The sequence below is a fragment of the Centropristis striata genome, chromosome 22 (assembly GCF_030273125.1).
Source record: "Centropristis striata isolate RG_2023a ecotype Rhode Island chromosome 22, C.striata_1.0, whole genome shotgun sequence".
In the NCBI taxonomy this organism is placed as follows: domain Eukaryota; kingdom Metazoa; phylum Chordata; class Actinopteri; order Perciformes; family Serranidae; genus Centropristis; species Centropristis striata.
The window spans coordinates 15,607,133-15,620,909 of NC_081538.1; the positions used below are offsets into that span (position 1 = coordinate 15,607,133).

The window sequence follows — 13,777 nt, forward strand, 5'->3', positions numbered from 1 at the left end:
TTTTTTTTAAACAAGGTAAATGCCAATCAAAACTTCCTTCAGGCCAAGCAGGTGTTTTGATTTATAGTGACTTAAATGATTAAAGGGATTGTTTGGATTTATTAAAGTGAGGTTGTATGAGGTACTTATCCATAGTTGGTGTATTTCCAACAGTAGATGATAGTCAACATGTCCCCAATTTGGAGAAGCAGGCCGAAGTACCTGCGTAGAAGCTGATCAATGTACTGCTGTGGATGGGGGCAGCAGCAAAACATATGTTAACCACCTAAAAACTGAATTAAATATTGCACTGTAAAGAATTTACTGTGATTTTTACAATAACTTATTGGCAGCAATTAACAACTAACTTGCTGTAATTATTATTTACAGTAGAACTATTGTACTTTTTTACAGTACTGTTTTTTATACTGTAAAATAAAATAAAAATTAAACACTGTTTTTTTAGTTGTGTTTACAACACTGATTTGTTAACTGTAAGAATAAATGGTTGTTAAATGTAAGAATAAATGGCTATATATGGCAATAAGGCACAGTAAACAATGCTGTTAACTTGATAATAATTTCATCATTATTTTTTATAGAAATAACTAGTAATCGCAAGTAATTACTCTATACACTAAAGAAAATTATATTAATAAATTTACTGTTTTACAATTGATTTCTATACTGTGTTTTTTATGAAAAACTTTAAGTTAATTATTTAAACAGCATTTGTATAGGACTGATTCTGATCAAAATTATGATAAAAATGGAAAATTACAATAGTATACTTTACTTTTCATACTGTCTACTGTGTTTTTTCTAGAGTAATGTTTTGACTACTGTGATTTGTCACAAGGACTGATTTTTATTGTAAATTATACAGCACTATACTGTAAAAATCAAACACAGTGATGAATTGTGAAATAACAGTAAATTAACAGTAAATAACTGTAGATTTCACAGCAATTATTTACAGTGTGCATGTTATATTTAGAGTATTTTACTAGTTTACTTTGCAATCCAATAACCCTCCTTTAGATTATTATCAAGATGTTATCTCTGCTTTTTTTGAAGCCACCAGACTCCATTGACAAAAACAGTAATTTACTCTTGCAGAATTGCTGATCGATTGCTGCCTTGATCAGTTAGTTGTGTTATTGTGTGACTTTGGTGTTTTAAAGGGTTAGTTCAGATTCAGCAAAGACGCACATTACACAAACCACATTTTTTTGTTGATCATCTAATATATTTTGTACCCTGGAAGCCTATTTTCCCCTCATACTAAAAAAAAGTAATACAAAAGATTAGCTGCTTTGTTCCTGCTTCTTTTATTTTGTTGACAACATTTTCCTTTTTCTCACTTTTTAGTCTCACTTAGTCATCCTGCCCACCCTCTGACGCCCCCTTAATTAGTAATACTTACAGTGTATTAAACACAGCCAGATTCCTTCAGTCTGCTGCAATCAGAGGCAACAGATGACTGTTTATCTCTTAACAGTTAGAAACAATGGTTGTGAAGGTAAGTGGAGCCTCCACTTTTCTTTCTACACATTTTGTGTCAGTGGGTTTAAGCAGATTTGGTTTTATATTTTCTGTAGGGCCGGGACTCGATTAAAAAAATTAATCTTATTAATTAGAGGCTTTGTAATTAATTAATCGAAATTAATCACATTTTAATCGCATATAAATATTTGACCTGAGAACAGTGAGAAGTAATTTTTTTCACATGGATTTTTAGTATACCGTTGAATAATGACTGAATACATAAGCTTGAGCAACAAAAATATTGTTTATTTTTGTTCAAGTCCAACAGACCAGTGTAATTTTTGCCATTAAGTGTAGCAATATGGGCTCTTCATCGGGATACCTGGCAAAACCATCCAGAAGCTTCAATATATCCAAAACAGCGCTGCCAGGGTCCTGATGAGAGCCCGTAAACACGAGCACATCACCCCCATCCTTCAATCACTTAACTGGCTCCCTGTCTCATCCTGGATCAACTACAAAATTCTGCTTCTCACCCATAAATGCATCCATGGCCATGCACCTACTTACCTCAAAGAACTCATCCCCCTACAGTCTACCACCCGCACCCTCAGATCGACAAACACCCTGCTCCTCCAAGTCCCCAGTACCAGACTCTCCACCATGGGAGACTGAGCCTTCTGCTCGGCCGCACCACGCCTGTGGAACAGCCTCCCCACCCAGCTGAGGGCCACTCAGAGCCTAGACTCTTTCAAGACAGGCCTGAAAACGTTTTTATTCAGAAAGGCCTACAAATGATAAACTTGAAACCGACATTTTAACCTACCTCTATTGAGTTGTTTTTAAAATGATTTCACTTGTTAAGCACTTTGAGATCTGCTGATAAAAAGTGCATTAGAAATAAAATGTATTATTATATTATTATTATTATTATTATTATTAGCAATAGCATATTTAGAAATAAAGTACATTTCATAAATTCAGGTAGCCTATAGGTAGGTAGACCTTCTGTTAACTATAATACTTTGGTTTTTTAAGTAAAACACAATCCACGCTAGCTACCACACTAGCCGCTAGCTGCTATATGTTTTGCATTGAGGTGATACTTGAGGCTCGATGTGCTGCGGTGATATGTGAATTCCTTGTTGCATAGCAACACAACCATGCTCTTATCGACGCTTCCATCCGTTGGTTTTTTGTAACAAAATGTCCCATCATCCACGGGGCCAACCAAAGTGTCTCATCAGCTTCTTCCTTCATGTTCACTGTGGTTTGTTGTTGTCTGAACTCATGAACGCTACTTGGTGCTCCAGTATAATCGGTCCGCCTGAAACTCATCCAGTGAGAAACATTCCATGGTGCAAAAATAAGTGCAATTAAAATACGTACATTTTTTTAACACGTTAATTTTTGTGTAATTAATTCATCTTAACGCGTTAAAGTCCCGGCCCTAATTTTCATATAATCATCAAAGACACTACAGTTGCAGCGCTACCTGTGGCTGCTTATGTCACCTTGCAGGCACCACTCAAAGCCTCACCTCGTTACATTTCATTCTGCAGTGGGTTCACTCAAGTTACTTTCAAAGCACTATCCGTCAAATTAGCCAATTAAACCCTCTTTTCTCTCCTTCCTGACTGTGTTCATGGACCTGAGTGGAGCTGCGTTATCTCTGCAGAAGCTTATCTGCAGAGACTGAGGGAGCTATGTTAAGGGTTGAAGCTACTCTCGGTTTTATAACCATGACAGAAATAATCAGGTCTTGGAACTCTGACCCTTAATGTGCCTTCATTAACAGTTATCTCAGTTTATAGAGCCTGGCCACATATAGGTTTATTTTTATTTTAATGCCACTGATAGGCTTGTGCTTCAAATTTCCGTTTTAAAAAGTGAGTTCCATTTCAAAGTCAGTGTTAGAAATGGTAAATTTGAGCAAACCCAAACAGGATATATTGTTTTAGACTAGAATAATAGACAGGAAATGTCAGAAATGGTTTTCTTCCACCCATGACTCAGGCTTCATCATCATTCATTGTCTCCTTTCTTTTTCACTATTATCCAACATGAAGCCATTGTTGGTTCAGTGGTGTGTTCAGGTACAGTACATCAACACAATTGTGCTTTCAGTCCAGCAGTTAGGAGCAAAGGTCACTTCCCATGTGGAAATGATAACTATTGAAGTCATGTGTTATCAGTGGTACAGTCTCATCTGCATGCCCACAAGTTAACCATTGAAAATGTCTGGTCAGACATTATTTCAGCCTCCAACCTGAAGTCTGAACCAACAGATTTGTGACATTCCTCAGTTAGACACTGGATTGGCATGTGCGACAGGTGGATTTACATTTTTTATTGCCCTTAAGAGGCGATGAAAACAGAAAATCACAGGAAGTTGCAGGGAAGCTGTGGAGAGGAGTGATTCACCTAATAATACATATGACTTCACTCATACATCAAGAGGTGAAACAGCCTGCATTCCTAACATATACCCCAAAGATAAGAGATTGAATCAGACCAAGAGAAGGAAACAGACCTAATAAGGGATTCTTGCATCAAGTAAGTCCTCCTTTTAACACTTGTCATTAACGTGCAACGTGACAAAGCAGTTCTTAACGCAAAATAGTGTGTTACCATAGACTGCAGAAGTGGGGGAGCCAGGGGGGCCATGGCCCAGGTGCTTTTGGAGTCTGATATATTATTGTATTGTACTGGGTTTTTTTCTCAGTAATTCTTCTTTTAATGAGCCAACAAATGTTAGTCATTAACTACTGCGTTGCCATTTGACATTTGAACATTTCAACAGTTCACATCGTGAACATTGTTTATCAATGACATCACAATGGCATTATTTCTGTTCAAATTACTGTTTGGTTGGACTGTATATAAATAATGGACGTAGTCACTGTGACGTCACCCATTGGTTCGTGGACTGCTCGAGTTCAGCGTTACACTCGTCGCCATCTTGTGTCGCCATCTTGTTTCCCATACACGGGTGTAGCGTTGTTTGCAATCAAAGGACCATGTTAACTTTTGATCATCTGTACCACCCAAAGAACCAATGTGACATTTGGCTGGGGAGGATTTGAAGTTGTTTAAAAGGCAGCGTTGGCCAAGTTATTATCCATCTGTCTGGAGCTGCCAGTTTCACAGATGTTAAACTATCGTACAGGGGAAAGATCCATCATGCCCTAGACCAATTTGTACATCCACAGGAGCAGAAAATAGGCCACAAGCCAATGGAGCTACATGTGTAAGTTTTTGTTCTGCGATTGATTGTCGGTTACATGTTTAGGCCTTCTGTAGTCATCTTCAGACACTCCTGTGATTAAGAGCTATAAATGAGCTCGAACTTGCACTGTCTTCTGTCTGTTTATACTCTGGATAGAAAGCAACAGGCTCGACCTCCTCTGCTTTCTGTCAACAGGCCTCCCTGAAAACGTACGAAGTTGCAAACTAAAGTAGATGTTTACGAGGCAGGTTGATGGAAAGCGGCTTTCAAATGGAGGCAAACTTCTTCGGGAAATATTTCTTGGAAAGTAGTGTATATCAAAAAGTGATTTATTATTTGTCCAAGTATATGAAGATGAATTATCTTTTGAGTGCACAGTTAAAAAGAGAGCTGCTCACCATATGTGTGTGGGATCAATGTGTCCTGTTGCCTTGCAGCTGTCCTCACATGATAGTTCAGACAGATGAGGCCTTCAGTCCAACAACAAGGTCACTGTTTGAATATTGTAGCTTTACCAATAAAATTGTGGGCCATTAACTGTGTGCTCTAGTTTAACTTTACTGTCAGAAATGGGACAAGATAAAACGGAAGAGAGTCTCCAGAATATTCTGGTTATGTGTGTCTCTCACAGCTATGACTTAGTCCACGCAACAGGACCCTCTGGAAATGATGCCGCCGAACTAGGCCAACATACTGTAAGCATAACGCGGAGCAAAGTGCATTTTATCTGAAAAAGTCCAATTATAGAAAAAGGCTTGTTTTGAAGCTGGCGGGCTGCCAGGGGAGTAGACAACGGCATTGTGTACCGGAGGTCTTTAAGGCCTGCGTGGTTCTGGGTTGACAAAAGAGAACAGAGCGGCTGACTCAGAGGAAATACCTTTCATCCGACTGACAAGCCGCTAAAGAGACACAGGAAGAGGCGAAACTTGAAAAGATAGCACCGCCGGGAGCGACGGTCACCGAGGGACAGCGTCCAGCCCTGACTCACTCGGCCCTGTTGCACAGCCCACATGCCATTCCAGTTAAGTGGGACAGACAGGACGACCCTTGCTCTGCAGCTCTGTGCTGTGAGGAGGATGGGCAGTGGAAGTCGTGTCACAGGAGGAAGACTGTAATTGGATGTTTCCCGAGTTGCAAAGTGTTCTGACTTCTCAGGTTCGGAGGAGGATTTGGGATGTTGTGGTTTGGCGTTGGATCATTCTCCAGCTTCATGGGTGGCTGGTTTGACAGAGCGGAAACACCTGTCGTCCACTGAATAGAACAATGACTACTACTATTAATGTGATCATGTGTAAAATGGTGCTATTACATAATAGGTAATGCATCATTTGGTTTGGATTGACTCTCCCTTAGCTATTATTGTTGCTTTTATCAGAACAATGAGGGCTGAATTGTTGGAAATGAGCTCAAAGCTCAGTATCTGAGAGCTGTCATACAGTGAGATACTGGTTGTTTGGCTTATCTCCACCCTCCCAGTGGAATAGGAAGTGATATCAAGGCCTGGTGGCGCTTTCATTAGCCGCTCAGTTCGTCCACTCCGCTGAACATTTCAACAGATGCTCAAGCATTTCCAAGTCCAGCACGTCTGTCATCCGATGTGGAGTTAAGACATCAGAGAAGGAAACACAAACATGGCCCTGACCCATGATCCCGCTCACAATGGGACTCCCCCTGCAATAAAATATGATGAACGGTCAGTAACTTCCTACTCAGGCGGGCCAAATGCAACCACAGCGCTCACTAGTCAGACGCAGGGTCCCCTGTTGTACTCTACTGTACATATTTGGTATGTGTGCGGTCAGGAAACCCCACAAAATGACTATGTTGTATTACGGCATGAGACACCAAGCCTAACCATAAACAGGGGCATATGACAGCATGGAAATAGCTTTGAGGAATTCCATAAGGTTGAGGGAATGCCTAAACTGGGACTGATGCTGAGCGCAGTAAAAAGAAAATGGGCATCGTAGCGGAGACCAAGTAAACATAGAGATGATCAAATAAAACTTTTTTGTTATTTAATTACACTCATTCTTTGGGCTGACATAATAAGAAACCAAAAATGTGGGAATGTGTGTGTGCTTTTGATCCAAAAATAAATTGAAGAGCCCTGTCTGGTTGGAAAATCCATTATTCTGACTCCTCTGAGTGTAGTGAAGTTTCAGTAAAATACCTTTAAAGCATGTCATAAAGCATGTCACTTTGAAGCAAGCATAATGCATATATAAACAATGACGATGGGTAATGTGAACCTGTGTGTGTGTGTGTGTGTGTGTGTGTGGTGTTGCACATACTGATAAACCCACATAAAACTATCACCACACTCTGAGGTTCCACTTAGTTCTTTTTTTTAAGCATCATTTAGCAAATTTTAGCTACATTTTTTGTTTTGTTTTATGGCCTGCAATTTTAATGTTTTGGCTCACTACAAGCATTTACACCAACCTATTTTTAGCAGAGCACGAAGCTGTTTCAAGCTAAAGTATGCTAACTGCCCAGCACCAGATGGTAGGGGTGTTTTCAGCTGTTCCTACAATTAACTGCAAATACTTTGTTGTGACACCACAATGCTAGCTAGTTACATTGAACCAGCTATTAAAAAAAAATTCAGTTTAATTCTATGTTAATGTTTACAGCTGTGTGACACTTCAATAGCAAGCCGGTCCACTGCCTTAGCAAAAGAAAGCTAACAACAACATGTCAGCAATATTGAGGCATTTCACTCTTGCAACAGCAACAAGTTATACGGCTACTTGTAATGCTTGTAAAGTAAGTGTACCGCAAAACTAAATCAAACACCACCAGAAGAATCATGTTGAATGATTTGACAAGTTTAGCCGGTGTTATGGATTGTCAACTGACGACTTTAAACTAAATACGTCTGTTGTCAGTTTGTAGCAATTTGTTGAGGTCTTTGATTGGTTTTCATTAAAAAGTTAAGTTCATTAAAAATAATTAGATGAGCTATTCTGTCCTTTTCAACATAAAGGTGTAAAACATTATTTCCAACTGCTGTCATTACTACGGCAACAATAGACCATAGACTGTATATAAATAATAGACGTAGTCTCCGTGACGTCACCTATTGGTTTGTAGCCCGTTGGAAGCATCGAGTTCAGCATTCTCGTCACCATCTTGTTTCCGATACGGGGAGCAGACCATATCTGGACTGTGGAGGAGCGAGAGGGATCTGATCACTGACTACAGCCTCTCTACACCTCAACCTGACTGAGAGAAGCTGCTGCTAATTCATGTTAGCATTAACTGGAGCATTAACTGGAGCATTAACTGGGATGTTAGTTTTGAAACAAAAACAAAATGTACGTTACTGACCTCAGAAAAATGACCAGCAACTCCTTGGAGTGTCTGTTAGTCCAACCAACAGAACTGAACAAGACATTTAATGAACAAAACGTTCAAATAAACTGTCATTAAGTGAAAATACAGTGAAAGGGTCAAAGTTATGAGACCAAACCGCTCAACGTCCTTTTTATATCTATATATCGTTATATATAACTTTATTGACACGTTGCCATAGATATGCATTGTTTTGCTTCCCTCCTGATGACGGCTCGCCTTGTTAGTGACCTGTCAATCAAAGGTAGCCACGCCCCAAATCATACGATTCTTTATCTTCTATTTTCTTCTAAATGGGGTCATTATTTCAACTATTAACATCAAATTGTCTTGAAGAAGATTTTTTACTAGTGATTGAGACCATAGAGTTGTCCTAAGATTTTTTTGCAGCCAAACTTAGCGCCCCCTGCTGGAATTTTCGGTAGAATGCAGCTTAAAGCACTTCCTGGTTTGCCTCCTTGCTCAGACCTGGAGGTTGCCGCCTGTCATAAACGCATTAAACTGAAAGTCGCCAGATGACACTGTCGCCCGTTAATCCATCGATCAGCAACTGTAATTCGACAATGAGAAACACTACCCTGTGATAGTGTGTTTCCTGTTTATTTGGAGGGAAAAAAATATATTTACACTTAGAAAAAGTGGGATCGGTGCATCCCTGTTTGGCAAGCACATTTTTGTGTTGACCCTGAGAAAGTGTACGACTTCATGTGTCACTCATACCTCACATGCAGATACACAATAGGCAGCTGACTTTATGTTATTGGCCCCACTGTTAGATTGACAGGTGATCACTGGGAGTCCAGTATAAGCAGTCTTGGGCTCTCAGAAAGACTTAAGACTGAAAACCAGGCAACCACTTCAAACTGTTTTGAGAAAGGAGAACAAACTGAAAGTGTGTTTACCCATACTGCTTCTCTATAAACCAGTGTGTTCTTCCTTCTTAGTGTCATAGTGTGCCCTATTAACTCGCCTCAAGCTGAGGTCATGTGGAAGACAACGTAAACCATACCAGTGTTTCCTCCATTCAGAAAAACTCTAAAAATTCCAGTGTTTCCCAGAAACCCGAGCAGCGCAGGGAAGGTGTGTGTGGGAGGACAACAGAGAAAGTTAATTTAGGGAAGATGGTCGAGAAGGGAGAACCAGTGAATCACCAGCAGGTCAGAGGTCAAGGGTGTCAACAGGGTCCACAGGGTGCTGACGTCACGTGAGAGGGTGGAGGGACTCAGGCAGATAGTTAAATTTAGAAATGACATCAGACTGTCAGGACAACCCTGTCAATTGTTTCCTCTTGTCTAAGCATATGTAGCGTTTCAGTCAGAAACCATTTGAGAGTTGGTATCTACCCATGATGTTTGGCAGCAGGAAGGCAATTAATGAGTTACTGTTTCAGAATGAGTCATCTGACCTTTGCTATTATTTTAAGAATAGTATCATGTCAGTGTCTCTGTGGGAAGTGGAAAATGCCACAGAAATGATAAATTTATTATTTAACGTTTCATGAAAACCCAAAAGAATCCAGTGAGACCTGTGAATTATCACTTCATCCAAGCGGTATTTGCCACGCCACTCTGCTTACATTGGTGTAGCTTTAACTGTGAAGACAAATGTGCCTTCTTTCCTCTTCAGTTTTTTTTAAGCTGCACATATTTTATAACTGCTTCATATTCAGTTTCATAGATATTATATCCACAATGGATCAACCATGTGTAATGTGGAACTCTTGTAGTAACAAATCTACAGAAAATGATCACCCAACACTGTTATCAGTCCGTTCTATGGAGCCTTTTTGCATTTTTCAGATGATTGTTACTTCTACACTTTAAAAAAAACAAAACACTTGTTTTTACGGTAAAAAAAAACAGCAGCTGTGGTTGCCAGAAGTTTACCTTAGTAAATATGGTGCAACTTTTTCTACTATTATGGTAAAATGATATTAGCGCTGTTGATTTCACATTTAAGATTGCCATTTTATTCCATATTTTACCGTAAAAAATAAAGTGTTTCCATCAAAAGAAACGCTGTTCTGCCATATAATTGACAAGAAAATACTTTATAAATGCCACATAAATTAAATATTAAAAAGGTATTTTTTACAAAAAATAAATGTGAAAATTACAGTGATGGCTTGTATAAATATTACAATATATATTTTTGTTACAAACACGGTGCCAGTGTATTTTACATTGGAGTAATGTATTTTTCAAAAACAAAATGTAAAAACCATGTTTTGGCTGATATATACATTTACGGTGTTTAATTGTTACTGAAACCGAAGTAACCCATTTATCATTTTACGGTCTTTTACTGTCATGGTTTAGCAGTTTTTCACCGTAAAATCTACAGACTTTTTTTTTTACAGTGTACAGACCGTTGTCTGTTTTTACTACTGTGGTTCAATCTTACCCATAGAAATTGAATGAATAAAATGGACATTTCTATGTAAATGAATACAGCAGGATGGTGATTGTAAAATGTTATAGAGGGCTTCAGTATAAACTAATACTAAATAAGTATTTGCGTCATTCTTGCACTCTTGTCCAGATAAATGACAACTTTGTTTGGCTGAAAGCATGGTGGAGTTGGCAAGCTAGCAAGGTAACAAGTGGTAAGCTTGCCAGCTAGCTAGCTTGCTAATTCCACCATGCTTTCACGCTACACTAATTGCAGAAAATGAATCCATCTCTGGAGCTGCTTTCTGCTCTTCTTCCAGGGAAGTAGGGAAGGGATTGTTAGAGCCGGGGCTCTTAAAGCCTCCTGCTCTCTGCCCCGCGACATTACAGGGGCATTAGGGGAGCTCCGCCCCCTTTTAGGGGAGCTCCGCCCCATTGTGTGATAGTCCTACACCTGGTCAGTCACACAATTCACTCTGTATTTCCACCCTGACTCATCTCATCTGTAAGTATATTTAGCCTACCTATCTTTAGAGTTTTAAAGTGCGCTACAATGTTTGATTTTCCAATAATATTCGAATAGTTTCCAGCAAATATCAATGTTCAATGTGCATTTGCTGGATGTTGTGCGTACCTTATGAAAAGTAAGTGTTTTATGGAGTTACAGACGTTGTAGTGGTCTGCATGTAATGTACGAATACATACTTCCTACGGGCACTGCTGATAAACAGTAAATTCATAGTCAATGTTGCATTGATGCTTTCGTCATCCGGAAGTGGCCACTATGTCCATTTGTGATTGTTCATTTCAGGTTATGACCTTATGGTAGATATAATATTTCCTTCTCAGATAGTTTCACTTGAAGGATTTTATTTTAAAGGTCCCAGGTTGGTTAAAGTTATTTTTCTTTTCTTGTAAGAGTTTTACAAGAAAGACATAGGGAGGGTTGAAGGGGGGAAAAAAGAGAAATATCCAAATGTTTTTCTTTCTTATACTTTTAATTATCTTGGGACCCTTGGAGGGAATCCACTATTTTAGATGGCTACAACTTGTTCTGATAAATATCCAGGCATGACATCATGTGTCTGCATGTGCTCTTTTGCCCACAAGATAACAATAAAACTCATCAATCTCAATGGTGAAATCCCACATACTTCACCAATATTTGTTTTGAGCTATGATATAGTGTTGTTGGGAGTTTTCCCTGTAAAAGCCCGTCTTCTGTATGGCTCAGTGTTTCTGTGGGTACAGTATGAGGATTTGTTGACCATAGTTCACCATGATTTGCTGAAAAAACCACAGCTGGAGGTAAGTCATCTCACATTTATTTTTACGGCTGGAATCCCCCATTCACCAGCCAGGAGACTCTACACAAACATTTATGCACAGCAGGTCACATTTGTCTAGCTGTTAAGAAATTTATAATGTTGTTTAGATACCTTACAATAACAGCGTCTTCATTAAACTTGCAGAGAGGATCTCCTCCCGATATCTTGAGTCAATTCACACTCAACACTCAATCCTCTGTTTTGTGTGTTTCTTCATTTCTCCTGGAGTTTCATGTAGAAATAGCTCCCTTTGTTGAACTAATGCAAATGCCCCCTCTAAACAGTTTGATCCCAAGCGCAACCCCTTTTTTAATTGGTGTAATGTAGATGTTTTATAAGGTCAACATTTCTGTAGGTCAGTGCTTCCCAGCCTGAGGGTCAGGAAAATTAGTCTAAGGGGTCCCTAGATAATTACTGTGGGAAAAAAACTATGCAGAAAAAATAAAAATCAATAATATGACACAGTATAAAAAATTGTCCCTCACTAGAGGTTGACCAATACCGTTTTTTTAAGGCCGATACCGATTTACCGATATTTTGACATCAGTCTTAACCGATCCCCGATATGTGCTGCCCATTTTTTTGGGCCGATTCTTGAAGCAGATATCGCCTTTTCTCCCTCCATTTACATGATAAAAATGACTCAACATATTAACAGTTGGATAGCAAACAATGTGTATGTTGTTATAGCCTCGAGGTGGTGGCGCCTCAGATGATCCACATATTTGATGTGTTTTTCTTTTTTCCGCTCACAGTGAGACAGAGACAGACTTTCAAAGTGCAGATAATTACAGCTAAATAAGACAAAAGTTGAAAACTTTTAATGGTGGTGCTAGTTAGCTTTCCATTAGCCTGCTCCCTTTCACTGTTTAGGGAAATCGGCAGAGTATTTTCATTCCCATTCTGTCCATTTACCTCCACATTCGCTTCGAGCCGCTGAATTTTTGTTTCCAGTACTGCTATCTTCTGGAGCAGTTTGTGGTAATCATCCGTGGAAAAGGGTGGCATCTTGCTGCTAGTTAGCTTTGTCACAATATACAGCAGCAGGCACTTAAAGCCTTGCGGACAGGATGATGACTCGGGCCTCCAGCTCCTTGCCCTCCAGCAGCAGAGCAGTTAAGTGAGTCTCCTGGCTGAACTGGAGAACTTTCTTTGCCTTGGTTTCTCTCTCTCAATCAGAGCTTGACGTCCAGAGATAACCTGTAACTCTCAAAGCTGGGGTCCAACAGCTCCCTGTTGACCTGCAGGGAATAATTTGACGCAGCCATATCTGATAAATATGACAGGCTTCTGTCTGCAATTTGATGAGAAGCAAGAAGATGATGTTGAAGTGAAGATGTCACCAGTTTACACATCTACAAATAACCAAACAAACTCTGCATTTCACCAACTGCAACACATCAACATGATGCATTTAAATGATTACAACTGCATCTTAGTCTGTTTCCCGTTAGATTTCACACCAGTCATCCTTTTATTAGTTATCCAAAAATGATGGTTGTCGTCAGCCAATCAACATGACTGTCACCATGTGTTTTTAGATGCGAATCCAGATGGAGATTAGGAATTTCCTGAACATTTTGTGCAATTGAAATATGTTCAGAGGATTGAAAGGCTGCTTGCTGCCTACTTATTAACGATAACCAAGTGGATCACAGTCATTGCTTTCATATCGCTGTAGTGTATTACAGAGTTCCGCCCATTCCTGCTGCTTGCACAGCCTGTTTAAATACAGAGCAGGTCTGCCACATCCAGCTGTTCCAAAACATCTTCCTCCTTGATGTTTCTCCTCTCTCCTCCCTATGTACTGTGTCTTAATTGAAAACAGTGGCGGTGCTGACATTTGGGCTGAGCCCTGGTATGCACTCTGCAGAAGCCCGCCTTTCCTTCCTCTGCTGTCAGAAAAGTTGCTGACTCCTCTCGCCTCATGTATGGCTTCATTCTCTGAGCCTTATCAGCAACAGAGAGCTGGAACCATTTCTTAATATGTCCTGAAGTTGCTGTCA

General features: G+C 39.6%; 1 protein-coding gene across 1 annotated transcript in view; it reads left to right on the plus strand.

Moving 5' to 3' along the window:
• Positions 1-13,777, plus strand: part of LOC131960997 (synapsin-3-like) — a 176,693-nt gene that overhangs the window by 115,181 nt on the left and 47,735 nt on the right. The window lies entirely within an intron of this gene.